Source organism: Bombina bombina, chromosome 5 (assembly GCF_027579735.1).
Source record: "Bombina bombina isolate aBomBom1 chromosome 5, aBomBom1.pri, whole genome shotgun sequence".
In the NCBI taxonomy this organism is placed as follows: Eukaryota; Metazoa; Chordata; class Amphibia; order Anura; family Bombinatoridae; genus Bombina; species Bombina bombina.
This window is the reverse complement of record NC_069503.1, coordinates 880,835,098-880,853,328: the sequence shown is the minus strand read 5'-3', so window position 1 is coordinate 880,853,328 and position 18,231 is coordinate 880,835,098.

The following is an 18,231-nucleotide window of genomic DNA, read 5'->3' as shown; positions in this document are numbered from 1 at the left end:
TTGAGCCAATTAGGTGACAGTGTATTTAAAGAGGACAGCTAGTGTAATTATTATGTCTACGAATAAAGGCCTGGGGGCTGAAACACGTTAGATGTATCAGGATAAGCTGAATACTTTTGTATCTATGTGGATTTTGCCCAGTGAGATCTTGTGAATAATTATTTCATTTTTAGCGCTTGTTGATTGACTCGCTGGTGTTCCTTGGTTTTTTCTGGTACCTAATAAAGTGGCTGGTGAGTGTATATTGTACCAAAATACCATCAGATATATGTTGAAATATGTTTTGATAAATAAAACATATTCTGTTATGTGAAGAACATTGGAATGTGTAATATTCATATTTTCATGTCCGGTTAGCGCACTTGAGGATACACGATTGGGTTTGCATGCAAATAGGGTATTTATCCCCACATTTTTTGCTCCATTGACTTCTTTAGGGGAATACGTTAACATGATTGTGATAGTTTAAATTTGTTTTTTTGCACGCATCGGGTTAGCGCACAAGGGGGAATTTTTTTACCTTCAACTTGTAATACGAGTGCTACCCGACTTGTGAAAAAAGCTTACTTCTGAGTTAGCGCACAAGCAGGAGCGTTAAATACCACTCAACTTTTAATCTGGCCCTATATTTCCTCTTTACTCTCCAAATTGTTTCTGACCCGTGCACTTTGATCAACCTCTGTTCTACGTCTTTCCACTCCCATTATCTCTACATCCTTCTCTCGCCTCCAAACCTTCTCACACGCTACTCCTGTCCTCTGAAACTCTCTACCCACTAGATTAGACTGTCTCCAACCTTGTATATCATCAGATGCTCTTTGAAAACCCACCTATTCAGAGAGGCTTATCATCTCTCCTCTGTTTTTCCTCCTACCTAAAATAAATCTTGAACTACTTTTACTCTTTTTTGCAACTACAATCCATGTGACAAGCTACCCCAAACCTTATGTCTTAGCTTTTCGGAGCAGGCCTGCCTCCTCCTGTACTAGTTTTGTTTAGTCTGCTATGTTTTTCTGTCTTATCACAAATCTGTATCATTGTATACCCCTATCTCTGGAATGTTGAGGAGCTATACAAATAAATGATAAAAATGGCATCCATGCTAAAGATGGCATTATTTCCACGTCCAACAAGGGGGATCTAGTCTAGTATATATAGTGAAATCCTGCAAAAATATTGGTAATATTAAAAGTTGTCATTTTTGCCTGGATTCCAAAGTTTACTACACTTGTTTAAGTTCCTTTTTTTTATTCTTCCAGTTTGTATATAACAGGATTGTTGAAAGGAAGTCCCCTCTTTGTCTACATTATGTAAATCAGATTTTGTTTTTTTAAATGAAACCTACATTTTCAGTATTAACACAAATCAAGGCAACATATCGTCTTCTTGCCCCTCAATACCAGGTCCAAGCATAAAAATGCAGACGAAACACACAGCAGATTCATATTAATTGGAGACTCCTACACATTTTTTTAGAGTTTTCAGTCATAATTTGAAAAAGAGACATGGGTCATTAAAGAGAAATTATGCAGAAACAAGTTATTAAGCCAAGCTGCTGAAAAGAGTTCATTAAGTTTAGAGAACTAGAGAGCACCCTTTTAAATAGGTTGGATATGCTGAGGGATTTCTGTTAACAGTTGAGCTGCAGCTTTCATTGGGGACGTGTGGTTTCACATTGATTAAAGGATTTCTGTAAAGAGTGCCTTCACTATGATTGAGATATATATATATATATATATATATATATATATATATATATATATACTGTATATTTATATATATATATATATACACCCATGTGTGTGTGTGTGTACATGTGAATGTATGTGTGTGTAAATGATACATCCTAGTTGAAATTAAATTTGGCAATAAAATGCTTACAAGAATTTTTAGCCCCTTCTGCAAAAGTAAATTGGAAAGTTGTTTAAAATTGTATGCTCTATCTGAGTCATGAAAGAAAACATGTAGGTTTCCTGTCCCTTTAATGAATGGTTACTCAAAAATACTTCGATATATGGCTGTTAATGAATCCCGGATTATGCACTGAGACTTCTAATTATAACTGTGGGCCCCCATTCCACCCCCTTAGCCCCTTTTTTTAACCTTTACCGTTTATTTCAGGACTCAAGTCAACTAAACCTTCTATCACAGTTTCGGCTTTCTTTCAAGCGCAAACTATAACTTTCAACTTGTAATATCAGCGCTATTTTGCCTGGTCACAACCTCCATTAAAAGTATTGGTTGCACTAGAGCGATGTCGGCTACTCTAATCTTTCTTTGGTAAATGTGATTTACCATGGACTTGTAACATGAAGTTGCACGCTAGTGTTCCAGTGGTCCAGCCATATTGCTTATCGGGTGCCACGCTATCATTAGCGTGCCATATTTGTTCTTGCCCAAAATGGGTGGTGGATCTCTAGAACAGAACTTTTTCAATAAGTGGTGAGAAATGCCAGGAAACTCCATATCCCAATTGGATGTTATCACAAACTGGATGAGTAAGGAAACTGGATGAGTAAAACAAAGAAGATAAACTATGTATGTAAGATTAAACTCCTTTCATATGTGACTTAAAATGTCTGCTTCACCCTTTACCATAAATATGGGGTCTGTTCATCGTACCAAAATGTATATATTTAGGGCCAGATTGCGAATGGTGTGCAAACAGTTATGCTAAAGCGAAAAAGGGTCTTTTGCGGATGTTTGCACGTGTCAGGTGTAGCACTCTTATTGCAAATTAAAAGTAAATGTGATCGATTGAGCACAATTGACGTTAACGCACATCGGAATAGCGCAACCTCAGAGCTATGGATAACTGTTTTGCGAAACAAAAAAGTGTCACAAAACTACATTGAAAAATACAGTTACACTCATAATAACAGTATCTAATATTTTTTTCTTAATACACTGAGATACATACATATACATTTCTAAAGAGACCTTGACGTTGTACCTGGGCTTGTCCCATTTGGCCAAATGCAGTAACTGACTCTTCCAGTTTGCTTTTAAACTTAGCTGAGAGCTTGTGAGCGAGTTCTGGACTTTTTGTGTGTGTATATACAGTATATATATATATATATATCTTTATATGTGTGTAGAAATATTTATATTTTCATGTCGGGTTAGAGCACTTGAGCATATGCGATTGGGTTTGCGTGCACGTAAGGTGTTTTTTTTTTCACTTTTTTTGCTCCATTGACTTTAAGTGGGGAATAGGTTATATATTGTATAAAAGTTTATTGTTAAGAACCATTGAGGAAAGGACATGCATGTCAATGGGTTGGTTAAAAAATAAATAAGGAAATAAATAGAGGGTTTGATGTTAAGAATTATACACATGTATAATTTCTGCTTGTGGGAAATCAGTCTTGAGATGTCAAATGAACAATTATATTAACTGAACCATTTTATTTAAGCACCTAAATTATGACACTGAAAATTTGCTGGCTAATGTGTGGTCATAGAAAACCCAAACATTATAGGGAGTATTTAATTTGGCCTTATGAACTTATATCAGATCTAAATATACAAGATTTTGAGAAACAAATTCATGTTATTTGAGTATGTTTAGCCTATCTATGCAATCCTGAATTAATAATTTGTATTAAGAATGGATTGTAAAGTAATGATTAAATGAGCATAATTAAAGACCTATAAACTCCCACAAGGGTAAACTACCATTCACCACTAAAGCAGGTTTGCTAAACCTCTGTGCCTCAGAGGATATGTAACTACATTTCCCATAATGCTGAGTGTCTGAGGATCATGGAAAATGTAGTTGCAAAACCTCGGGAGCAGCACTCTTGATCTAAACGTTAAGCTTGCCTGGAATGATACTACTTGTGCAACATATACAAATAACGGAAGGCATTCTAATACATCACAATTTCAATATGAACTGTGCTTTGTTTTGGTGGGATTTCACCTATACACTAAGCCCCAATTTACACACTTTTTAAATGCACCAGTGGCATAATAAAAATACTTTTCTAGATGCTTTTCAAAGGATTTATGGAGTTTTCGAATGCTACGTCCATAAACGCTTTAAATTCCATTTTGGCCTATTCTGAGTGGTATCTCTTGGCTGTCTGCATGGATTTTATTCAACTTTATTATTTTTGCACATACAAATTAAAATACTTTCTAAACCATTTGACGACCCTACAGTAAATATCACATTAAACACCTTTAAGTGCTTTTATAGCACAGTAACACCTGCTGTACATTGCTTGGGAACAATTTGACATCAGTATTTCAGTACAACAGATGGCATCAGTATTTCAGTACTACAGATAACACTTTTCTAGCTGTTATTCACAGTATAATCTTGTAATAACCAATATATTACACATACTGTATATCAAATACCTTTGTGGTAAAATAGCTATACTTAGTAAAAGCAAAAATGCCACAGCTATTCCAATTAACCAGAAAACACTTTTCTAGCTGCTTTTTGCAGAATTTTTAAACTGGGCAGTATTGGCCACTTAAAAACTAATGTTAGCCTTTTTCATGCAGCATTTCTTTACTTTATTCAGTTTTAACATTTTTTTTTAAAGATACTCAGTTCACATGTTAATAAACAAGTCCTTTTTTGTATATTGAAAAGTATAAAATATTGTTCAAATCAGATTTTTTAAATCTGATACTTGTACTCAAATCCATTATAATAAATCATCATAATAATGTAGCATTGCAATAAAGTGTTTGAATGTTTAAACATGTTTAAATCTAAATATACTCAATTTTGTAATTAAATGATGAGCTAATATTAATAGTTAAGTAAAACTAAAACTGTATTCAAACATATTAGCCAGTTATCATAATACTGAAGTAATTAGCTTTCATGTTTTACTTTAAAGGAATAGTTTACCCAAAAATGTTCACCCCTTTAAATTGTTTCCAATGATCCATTTTACCTGCTGTAGTGTATTAAATTGTTTACAAGTAGCTCCTTTACCCTTATTTCAGAATTTTAAATAGCTGACTTAGCCTGTGGTATCCCCACGTACACTAAAAGTTTCTATAATGGAGTCTAGGCTATTGAGAAGCCTATACAAACACAGCGAGGAAGAGAAATTACACTCTCAGTGGGGTGCAGGATAGTTAAGTAATAAAATGTTAATTTTCCATCGTTCTCTCTAAATATTGAGCTTTGGTTTACTGACAAATATAAGATAAGGAAGCATGTAAGTGTACACAAAGTGATAACATAATGAGATATGATATTACCTACAAGCTCAATCCATTGTAATAGGCTGAGGTTTAAAAGCAAAAAAAACAGCTAAGTCATATACACAAATAAATCTGAAAATGCAATTTCTCATACATTTTATAACAAGTCATTGAAAATACATTAATGGAAAAACAATTTTACAGTGTACTGTCCCTTTAATTTTGCCTGCATGTCTTTTACTTAAATGAAGATCTTAGGAAATCCTTGTTTAAAGTCCTCAATACCTCTTTCGTATTTGTCTTTTATGTGTTGAACTAGATTTTGCTATGGTATTGTAAAATACTTTAATCAGGTTTAATAATTAAAAATGTGATTGTTCTAATGGATTTTAATGGATTAGAAAACCACCATGCATCCAAGCTCCCTTATATGTTTTTGCACAGGAATTCTGATGATTGTAATGCAGGCCAATCTTCTGACTCAAACTTGGTTATTTAAACAATGACTCACTAGGGATTTATAAAAAATGCTTAAAATCCATAAGGATTCATATACCATGCAGAACTCTCTCAGGCTGTGTCATTATTTTTTAATCTAGTACACAAGCTGCCCTCTTGTGGGAAATAAAATAAACCTAATAAGTCTGGGCCAACTAAATTGGCATCAGATACCATTTAAGACAGCGCTAAACACTCAAAGTGAGCTCAAAGCTTGCAATTTTATAATATGCTCATAACTCCTGTCACTTTAATATTCGTTAGTTCTCCCATGCACCATGCTAATGTATGGTTGAAACATTTGTTTGTTGGCTTCTGGTATTTGAAATTAATGTTTTCATCAATTCACCACAGTAATATTAAAAAGTACACGTTTTTTTTTCAAAAAGTAAATGGAATATACTGACAAATACATATTTATTACAAATAATGTATAATTACACGCACTTCGCTGTTTAAGCTGTAAATATATTTTCTTAAAGAGTTGGCATTTTGAGCACTTTGCAAATTTTACTATAAATATTTAACCATTCAACAAATAAAGTAAAATCCATTTTCTAGTAATTAGAGTAACTATACATAAAAACACACATGCAGTTTTTTGGGCATCTTCTGTAGTTAGAACAATTTAAGAAAATGTATTGAGTAATTTTGGAGTTGTAGTTAATATGCTAATAAATTTGATATATTATTGTGTTTTTTTTCCTTAAAGGCAATACTGTTAAAGGTATAAACATATTTTTAAGTGATATATATGAACTATGTTCTATACTATATATGCATGCACACTGTATATATATATATATATATATATATATATATATATATATATATATATATATATATATATATATATATATATATATATATATATAGGGAAAAGCAGAAAGACTCCCTGCAGCTAGAACACCAATGGTGAATATGTCAATAGTATAAGCTTGAATTCAACACTAAGCACAGCACTTGTTAAAAATCAAAACATTTATTGATACTGTTTAAAAGTCCACACTTGAAACGTGTATAAGGAAAACTCACGACTTGCTTACAGACACAGGAACGGAAACAGTGATGACGTCATCTGACGCGTTTCATGCCTAACTGGCGCTTTCTCAAAGATGCTTTACCTGTTACCATGCTGTGAGGACGACAGAGTTTGGATCTCCCCCAGCTAAGTATTTTACCCTTTAGACTCTCCTTTGCATTTTGTTTTGTGTCTATATATATATATATATATATATATATATATATAAATCAATAATCATCTCCAATTTATCTCAACCATAATTTTTTTATATATATATATATATATATATATATACCTTATGTTGGAAGGAAGTCACTCACAGGGTCTTCTCCAGAAAATACAAAGTATTTATTAATAACATACTTTGTATTTTAATGAGAATAGTGACTTCCTTCCAACATAAGGTGTATTTATCTTTGAAGTGCACCCGGGGCAGCAAATCCCTATTTAGCCTGTTTCTTTACCAGGAGTGCTTCTACCACTGCTTATATTGTGCATGTATATATATATAATATATATATATATATATATATATATATATATATATATATAATATATATATATATTTATATATATATATATATATATATATATATATATAAATAATTCAATATGTGTACTCTCTGGATTTAAAACACGGCAATCTTTAATATGTTGTAATGTTTCGGGGCATTCACCCCTTCCTCAGATATATATATATATATATATATATATATATATATGTTCAAAAAGCAAAGTTTTAATATAAACTGCTAATACATTGATGGTTTGATTAATTATTTGTGCATGGAATCATGGAAATTTTCCAATCCTTTACACCACTGGTTTTAAAGGGATAGTAAAGTCCAAATAGACTTTTATAATTCAGATAGGGCATGTAATTTTAAACAACTTTCTAAATTACTTTCATTATCAAATTTGCTTTGTTTTCTTTGGATTCTTAGTTGCGAGCTAAACCTAGGTAGGCTCATGTGCTAATTTCTAAGCCCTTGAAGGCCGCCTCTTCTCTGAATGTATTTGACAGTTTTTCAAAGCTAGAGGGCGTTAGTTTATGTGTTTCATATAGATAACATTGTTCTCACGCACGTGAAGATATTTAAGAGTCAGCACTAATTGCCTGAAATGCAAGTCTGTCAAAAGATCTGGGATAAGGAGGCAGTCAACAGAAGCTTAGATACAAGGTAATTGCAGAGATAAAATGTATATTTCCATAACAGTGTTGATTATGCAAAACTGGGGAATGGTAGATAAAGAGATTACCTATCTTTTTAATCAATAACATTTTTGGTGTTTAGTATCTCTTTAAACCGGTCTTCAGGCCTTCCCAACAGGTCAGATTTTTAGGATTATATCTGATGAGAGCAGGTAAAATAACCGTATTTACTAATCAGCTGATTATTTCACGGGTGCTCCAGTTCAGATATCCTCAAAATTTGACTATTATATGAGTTGCAAAAGTAAGCAACAAAAAAGAGTGCTAACCCCTCATTAATTTAGAAAATAGGTACATATAGAGATAGGTATAATAAAACAGGGGGAATAGAATATTGCTATTCATAATCTCACTTTATAAAACAGAATTAAGACACACTTATGTTAAACACTAATGTTAAAAACACTTAGGGGCCGATTTATGATGTGTCTGGCGGACATGATCCACTGTAGAGATCATGCCCGCCAGACATCGATAAATGCTGACAGCATACGGTGTTGGCATTTATCATTACACAAACGTTTCACATGAAATACTTATGCAATGCCGCCCCCTGGGGTGTCAATCAACCCAATCGTATGTGATCGTGCGGATTGCTGTCTGCCACCTTAGAGGTGGCGGATGAGTTAAGGAGCAGAGGTCTTAAGAAACAGATGCATTGGGGCCGATTCACTGGCTGATAAATCGTCCCCCATAACTCTACTGCAGAATAAATGCTATGTGAGAATATCTGGTACAATAGAATGGATCATTTGTAATAACAAGCTGGTTAAATACAGCATATATAAAGTTAATGATTATTTGGGCTATAGCTGGAGTCCAACGCTGTGATAAGTATCTTTATTATGAAAAAGAGAGGAACCTGATATGGCTTATATATGTTTCAAAATAATAGCAAAGTGCATATATAATTGTCATATCAGATAAATCTACTAAGCATATAAATTAAGTGCTAAGGTAGTTAAATCATAATTGGATTTCTGCAATTTCATCTCAATAAGAACTCCTGATGTATATGTCAAATACTTGGCTGGTGAAAAGGAGGATCTATTGTTGCTTAAGAGATAATAATGCAATGCTTATATGGCACTGATAAATATCTTATGAATCCAGTTGTTTAAGTGTATCGATCAAACATACAGAGAAACAGTAACACAATATTCCCTGTAGTAACATCTCAAATAAACTCCTTCTATAGCGGGAGTTGAATTAAAGGTTATCTTGGCCTATGCTAATTATTATTCGCATACAAAATTATTCAACCACACAAGCGGATATCAAGATAGCGTTTAGAGTAAGCTAATTAAAATTGAGAGACAACGCTCTCAGAAGCCGGTCCCCTTCTGATTTAATTAGTTTTTTTAATCTGCTCTCTGTTCTTGTTAAACTTTTAAAAATAATTTAAGATTACTTACTTGTTGCAGTAACTGTTGGGAGGGCTTTGGTAACCATTGTCTAATGCCGCTAGTACTATCCCTATTTAGGGGTCTATATTAATAGATTACCAAAGTATTAGCCACATTTACAATATTTCAATTACCACTATAGCTCTACTAACTCCCAAATCCCCCCCCCAAACTATTGCTGGAACTTCGCAACATTGTAACATTTTAAAAGTACAATACTAAGTTACCAAAATAGAGTTAATACTCCCTATTATTCTGCTGCTGTCTTTTACTTATTAAAAGCTAAGTTTTAATAATTCTTTCTCCATGTGCTACTAAGAGCATTATTTTTGTTTGTGCCTATTAACTATAGGTTTATTGTATGTATAGTGTACATTAATGCTCGACTGCTCACTTCAGCCTGCTTACCTCTTGATAATTTATACAAGGTCAGCCTGAAGATACAACACTTTAATTATTTAAGTTTAAAGGGACCTATTTTTTCTCTTTCTATATGTACCTATTTCCTAAATGAATGAGGGGTTAGCACTATTTTTCATTGCTTACTTTTGCACCTCATATAATAGTGAGTCTCCACAGTGCAACTACACCTCTATTATTCTATTCCAGTCTTTATATTAATAAACATGTCTTCTATATTTCCCTAATATGTCTCTATTCTTTGAATCAGAATTTTGTATTTTCAAATTGTCTGTTATATAGGCTGACCATATTGCCGCTTTAAAAAGGGACAAATATGAAAAATACATATGTCAGGGCTGTTTCAGGGAAGTTTAAAGAAATGTTTTGTATAAGAACCCTGACATATGTATTTTTCATATTTGTCCCTTTTTAAAGCGGCAATATGGTCAGCCTACTGTTATAAGAAGAATCAAGAGGCATAAAAAGCTTTTGTTAAAAACAGCGTTTATGTTCTTACACATTAGCACAGGAGCTGTGAGCAAGTTATATTTCTTCTAGCTTGTGTGAGGAAGACTGCAATGTGTGGAAAGGAAGGAACTGAACAAAACAGATTTTTTGTGGGAATGGAAAGAAAGATTACTTAATGTAGATATAAGTTGCATGATGAGAAGCAAAAAAAAATATTGCTGAGGGAAAGGGAAAAGTGATTTTTTGAAGCGTATGAAAGAAATGTATTATGGTCAATGGTTGTGAAATCTTGCTGATAAGGGAAAGTTTGGGAATATTGGTAGTGTTAGCCAAATGTTTGGTGGTTTGAAGGGTAGGAAAACTAATTATTGATTGCAAAAGTTACAAAAGTGGTAAATACTGGAAGCAGAGAAAAAAAGCTATGCTGGAAGGATGTGAAGAAGAAACTGTATTACCACAGACCTACTTACAAATGATATGTTGTAAAATAATTTAAAACCTTTTATTTTGTAAGAAAATATGCATTGTTTTACAGTCCCAGGACACACCACTTTAAATGCCTCTTGAGTGGTGTCTTTTCTTACTTTCTTTGTGGTAGCTAGTTAGAGACAGATATAAAAGTGTACCTGCTCATACCAACAAATCACTGTATAGTATATAAGGATGTTTGGGATCTGCTTTCTACTAATGAACTAAGGGCTAGATTTATCAAGCCCCTGCAGCAGCAAGTTCTCACAAGAACTTGCTTGCCGCGATTTATTAAGCAGCGGTCACCAGACTGCTGCTTCCCTAACATCTTCGCCACCTCTATTGTGGCAAAATTAAATCTCCTCGGTCGAGTCTGACCGAGGAGATTGACAGCTCCTGACCGCGTATGGTTGGCTGTGCGCGGGCAGGGGGCGGGATTGCACGTGAGCGCAAAATTGCGCTTGTGTGCAATGTTAATTACCTGCGGGTAATTTTGCCCCGCCACAGGCGAGCTGAGGTGTACAGGGGCGCGTATACGTGCCCCTGTACACCTCAGCATTGATAAATCTAGCCCTAAATCCTCTAGGAGGGAATGCAAAAACACTACAATTTGGAAAAGCAGGCTAAATAAATAGTTAACCCCTTGGAAATTCAGAGAAGAACTTGTCCAAAATACCAGATAATTTTTGCTATCACATCACTCCATTTAAACAGAAATAGAGACTTGGGGGGTTTTTTTTGTATTGTTTTGTTTTTTTTACTATATCTTTTATTTTAAATAAACAACCCAAGGTATTGATCTAGGGCCATTTGGTATATTTCATACCACTATTTCATCGCCAAATGTGGGCTTCTCACTAAAATGATTTACATACCGTTTATGCAATCATACCCCACCATCTTGGGCACTGGCAGACAATCTGCCAATATGCAGTTTAGTTTTTTTTTATTATTATTATATTTTTTTCTGCAGTGTAGATACAGGGATTGCAGGTGCTCACATTTGCGATAGTACTCTCAGGCTCATACATCACAGCATATCAGCTTGCTGTCTCCCGGCTCTCATGGACTCCGGGTTACTTGTATGGTCCGGACAGTGACAACATTTGAATGTTAAGCACCAGTAAATTAGTAGTATACAACATTTATTAAAACAAGCATGCAAATAAAAACACTACTGTGCTGACAGGGTTATAAAATAGTAAAAAAAAAAAGCCTGCAATATACAACGCGTTTCTCTGTGATAAGCTCCGCTATTAATAATTATATATTTATTGAATTCTGAAGACATACAATTTGCATGGCATTATTATTTGTGCGTGCATGTGTGTTTACAAATGGTTTATTTCATAAACATTAGCCATTACAGATCTCTGGCTTAATTTATTTACTACTAGAAAAAAATTAGGTGACAAACATTGGTGCATATAGAAACCTATGAGATTATATGATATGATTTATAAGACAAATTTACATTAACTCCAGGTCTGCATTATGTGTGCATCCTCTTGCTATTAAGAACATATAGGTTATCACTAAAGACATAGTAAATATTAACATAAAACATTTTATCAAAGGGTGATTTGTAGTCAAATACAAAAATTACAATATTAACTTCTGTAATTATTGTTAATGACATCATCAGTAAAATGAGTATGAACCCAATGAATGACATTTCCCATTAAATCTATGGAATCACCTATTAATACAGCTTATAATAAAAAAATAATAATAGAGGAATATCGATAATGCACATTATAGCACATGCTGAGAGTGCAATGAAAGCAAATATAACAATTGCTTTACTTCCCATCTGACTGTTTGACTTATCAGGTCGTTTTCATGATCCATTAAGTCAGGAAGGAAAAGCACAATTAGCCTCTTAAACACTTGTCTGTGCTTTTCAGATTACTCTGGGGCACAAAAATCTGCTAAATTTAAATGTTATTTATTTTACAAACTTCATTAAAAAGCTTAGGTGTTCTGTAAATGTGAATAATCTCACAAACATGTAAACATAGATCAACCACCTGCCACTAATTAATTATCCAGCTATGCAAAATAAAACAGCCCACAAGCCAAAGGGTTATAAACGCTAATATTCTTTCTCAGTAGAAGTTTATTTTGCTGATCATATACCTAGTTATTTAATATGGCAGTCGGCTTCCAACTGTTTGTTTTTTACTATCTATTTTTCAAGCTCTGTAATTGGAACATGAGCGTTGTATTCAGCTCCTTTCTTCTTTCATGAATTATAAGTTCCATCGATCAATTTTTCAATATCTCACAGCATTGCTTGAAAAGGAAAAGATTGGAGAATCCATTGGCAAGTTGGTTTTTAATTCAAACCCATGACGTTTATGCTTATTGCAGTACAATTCACTCAATGGCAGCCAATATAAATATAGTTGATTTTTTTTCTACTTTAAATTTAAATAGATCAGAATAAATCTCCTCAACTACATTCCCTATGTCAGTGAATAATCATCCACTATAGCTTCAGGGATAAAATAAGTGTCATTGGTAGATAAGAAGCTGAAAAACTCAGCGTTGTCCTGCATGTTTAAGCCTCATATGAGCTTCAAAATAGGTACTGCATTTGATATAATCAGCGTTCACTATCTCTGTTAAAGGGACAGTCTAGTCAAAAATAAACTTTCATGATTCAGATAGAACAACTTTCCAATTTACTTTTATCATCAATTTTGCTTTGTTCTCTTGGTATTCTTAGTTTAAAGCTAAACCTAGGTGGATCATATGCTCATTTTTTAGCCCTTGAAGACGCCTCTTATCTGAATGCATTTTGAAAAATTTTCACAATTAGAGGGCATTAGTTAATGTGTGCCATATAGATAACATTGTGCTCATGCCCGTGGAGTTACCTATGAGTCAGCACTGATTGGCTTAAATGCAAGTCGCTCAAAAGAACTGATATAAGGGTGCAGTCTGCAAAGGCTTAGATACAAGGCAATCACAGAGGTAAAAGGTATATGAATATAACGGTGTTGGTTATGCAAAACTGGGGAATGAGTAATAAAGGGATTATCAATCTTTTAACAATAAAAATTCTAGTGATGACAGTCCCTTTAAGTTTGACCCCCTTAAATAATTTAATATCCTACAAGTAAGTTGTAAAAGGGTGATTTATCAAGCTGAGGTGGACAGGGGCACACATACAAGCCCCTGTCCACTGCAGGTCGCCCCTGGCGGAATTCAGCATTGCACATGAGCGCTATTTTGTGCTTGAGTGCAATCCCGCCCCCTGCCAGTGCACAGCCAATCACGCGCGGGCAGGAGCTGACAATTTTCCTGGTTGGACTAGACCGCTGAGATTGAATTTTGCCACTTTAGAGGTGGCGAAAGATTAGGGAAGCAGCGGTCTGATGACCGCTGCTTGTTAAATACGGCATGCAGGTTCTCTTGTGAGAACCTGCAGCTGTAGTGGGTCATAAGGCTTGCAAATCCTTTGATAAATCAACCCCTAAGTCTTCAATAATAGATCACAAAGTAATAGGGCGCATTATTTAAAAGAAGCATACCAAAAAAGTGCAATGCATTCCAAAACATACCTCAAAAGCTGTACAAAAGAGAAAATGAAATAGAGGCATATTTAAAGCAACATTAAACAGCTAGATACAACTACAGTAACATGGTTACAACTCCCCAGGGCGCAATTGTGTTCCCTCCTGTACCTGAAGCTCTCTTTTGTTCTCTTATTTTAACTCATTATAGAATCCAGTTGTTACAGCTATGATTTTTTTACTGGGCGCTGCTATCTTGTAGCTCCTATAGTGTTGCATCCTGTAACAAAAATGCTGCACTTTCAAAGATCTGTGATGTCACCAGCTTTTTGAAAGCTGTACCTTTCCCTTCAGTTTAGCTTAAAGGACCAGTAAATACATTATATTTGCATGATCAACAAAGGCATGATAAAAGACAGTGCAATATCACTTAGTCTTAAAGGGCCTCTAAACCCCAAATCTTTCTTTCATGATTCAGATAGAGAATACAAATTTAAACAACATTACAATTTACTTCTATTATTTATTTTGCTTCATTTTTTAGATATCCTTAATTGAAGAAAAAGCAATGCACATGGGTGAGCCAATCACATGAGGCTTTTATGTCCAGCAACCAATCAGCAGCTACTGAGCATATCTAGATATGCTTTTCAGCAAAGAATATCAAGAGAATAAAACAAATTAGATAACAGAAGTAAATTAGAAAGATGTTTAAAAATGCATTCTCTTTCTAAATCATGAAAGAAAAAATGTGGGTATCATGGCCCTTTAACTTCAAATGAGTAGTAGATTTTTTCCTGACAAATTTCAAAGTTGTATAAATTAGCCCTGATGGTGGTCAGGGAAGTGAGGGTAAAATACACACAAACCAATCCCTCCTTAGGTAGAACAATATAACTGTAGGGGAGCAGTGCCTAGTGCAGGAAATTTGAAAGAAGAAAGAAGCACTATTTCGACACACTTAGAAACCATAAGGGGGTGGTGTATTATGTCCCATAGTTGAAGGGGGGAGGGGTTCACCGAAAATATAATTAAAACATAACTTTTAATTAATATCAATAAAAAGTGAAAACACACACATTAAAATTGATTTAAAACCATATAAGCATATCTCCTCCCAGTGTGTAATGTATCCTATATATATGCTATAGGAAAACTGGATTGTCAAAGTTTCTTAGATAAGCACAGACATGGTGAATATCCTCATTACATAGTGTGCTGCGACTGAAAAAGATCCCTATCTCGCTAGGAGCCAAACGGGTTCAGTCTATGCTGTTGCAGTCCCCCTATGTAATTACTTAAGAAGGCTGGTTATCCCCATGCTTGATGTACTGGAAAAATCCCACAGTTTAACTACAATCCGGTAACATGTAATTTTGGTTACAAAGGGTAACTTATTGAGAGCTATTATTGAACACAACAGGGAGCAGTACGAACGCCTGACGCATGTTTCACACTGCTTCCTGTTGTGTAGGAGCTGGTGACTCAAAAAGTGTAAAAATAAAAAGACATTTTGTTAATGGAAGTAAATTTGAAAGTTGTTTAAAATTGCATGCTCTATCTGAATCATGAAAGTTTAATTTTGACTTGATTGTTCCACTATAATAATAGAGAGCAGAAGTGTTACATTTTTGCAGTTAAATAACAAATATAAGCTCCAAGATGACGGCGCCCAGTGTAAAGATGCAGAGCATCACTAACTAATACTTGTCAGGGTTAAAATAAGATACTTACATTGAAGACAGCTGCAGGCACAGGAGGAAAAAAAATACCATGGTGAGTAGTAACCATTCTATTGTAGCTGTACTCATCAGTTTAATGTCCCTTTAAATTAGCTTGTAATCTGAACTAACCAATTATTGTGTAGAATTTTGCAGGCTCAGTTAAACTCCCCTGCCAGTCTGGGAGGAAACATAACAAGCACAATTACAGAGATAGTTTACCATGAAAGAAGGCAAAATGTGTAATGAATATATAATGCTGTTGTTTTCATAAATGTTGAGTTTAATTTCCCAGAAAAAGACAATAAAATTATATATATATATATATATATATATATATATATAAACACACACAACACATAGAAACACCAAGCACTCACCAGCTAGCTCACAGCTAAGATAAAACCACAACTGGAAAGGTTAGTTACCGCATCTGGCCAAATGGGATAAGCTCAGGCACCACGTCAAGGTCCTTTCCACTGCCTGAGTCCCTAACACAGCCACACCATGCAAGCTTACAAAGCCAAACAAACTGAGAAATACAAAACACGGAAGGGAACTGCACTCCAAGACCGGACCAGGTACACATCCAGTGACTCAGCAACATCCCAGCCCTGGGTGCTAAATAGCACTCCAAAAAAGCTGTGATAAGTAATACAACACATAGAGACACCCAGCATTTAGCAGCTAGCTCACAGCTAAGATAAAATCCAACTGGAAAGGTTAGTTAACGCATCTGGCCAAATGGGAAAAGCTGAGGCACCACGTCAAGGTCCTTTCCACTGCCTGAGTCCCTAACACAGTCACACCATGTGAGCTTACAAAGCCAAACAAACTGAGAACAAAGAAGGGGTGCACAGGTGGATGTAATCACCCAGAGAAATACAAAACACGGAAGAGAACTGCACTCCAAGACCGGACCAGGTACACATCCAGTGACTCAGCAACATCCCAGCCCTGGGTGCTAAATAGCACTCCAAAAAAGCTGTGATGTCACCAGAGCCACAGGCAGTTAACCCAAGTCCGGAATGGGTGCAAGAAACAAGGGGAATTACAAACAAAAAGTAATACAACACATAGAAACACCCAGCACTCACCAGCTAGCTCACAGCTAAGATAAAATCACAACTGGAAAGGTTATTTTATCTTAGCTGTGAGCTAGTGACATCACAGCTTTTTGGAGTGCTATTTAGCACCCAGGGCTGGGATGTTGCTGATGTTGCACCCATTCTGGACTGGGGTTAACTGCCTGTGGCTCTGGTGACATCACAGCTTTTTTGGATTGCTATTTAGCACCCACGGCTGGGATGTTGCTGAGTCACTGGATGTGTACCTGGTCCGGTCTTGGAGTGCAGTTCCCTTCCGTGTTTTGTATTTCTCTGGGTGATTACATCCACCTGTGCACCCCTTCTTTGTTCTCAGTTTGTTTGGCTTTGTAAGCTCACATTGTGTGGCTGTGTTAGGGACTCAGGCAGTGGAAAGGACCTTGACGTGGTGCCTGAGCTTTTCCCATTTGGCCAGATGCGGTAACTAACCTTTCCAGTTGTGATTTTATCTTAGCTGTGAGCTAGCTGGTGAGTGCTGGGTGTTTCTATGTGTTGTATTACTTTTTGTTTGTAATCCCCCTTGTTTCTTGCACCCGTTCCAGACTGGGGTTAACTACCTGTGGCTCTGGTGACATCACAGCTTTTTTGGAGTGCTATTTAGCACCCAGGGCTGGGATGTTGCTGAGTCACTGGATGTGTACCTGGTCCGGTCTTGGAGTGCAGTTCCCTTCCGTGTTTTGTATTTCTCTGGGTGATTACATCCACCTGTGCACCCCTTCTTTGTTCTCAGTTTGTTTGGCTTTGTAAGCTCGCATGGTGTGGCTGTGTTAGGGACTCAGGCAGTGGAAAGGACCTTGACGTGGTGCCTGAGCTTTTCCCATTTGGCCAGATGTGGTAACTAACCTTTCCAGTTGTGATTTTATCTTAGCTGTGAGCTAGCTGGTGAGTGCTGGGTGTTTCTATGTGTTGTATTACTTTTTGTTTGTAATCCCCCTTGTTTCTTGCACCCATTCCAGACTGGAGTTAACTGCCTGTGGCTCTGGTGACATCACAGCTTTTTTGGCGTGCTATTTAGCACCCAGGGCTGGGATGTTGCTGAGTCACTGGATGTGTACCTGGTCCAGTCTTGGAGTGCAGTTCCCTTCCGTGTTTTGTATTTCTCTGGGTGATTACATCCACCTGTGCACCCCTTCTTTGTTCTCAGTTTGTTTGGCTTTGTAAGCTTGCATGGTGTGGCAGTGTTAGGGACTCAGTCAGTGGAAAGGACTTTGACGTGGTGCCTGAGCTTT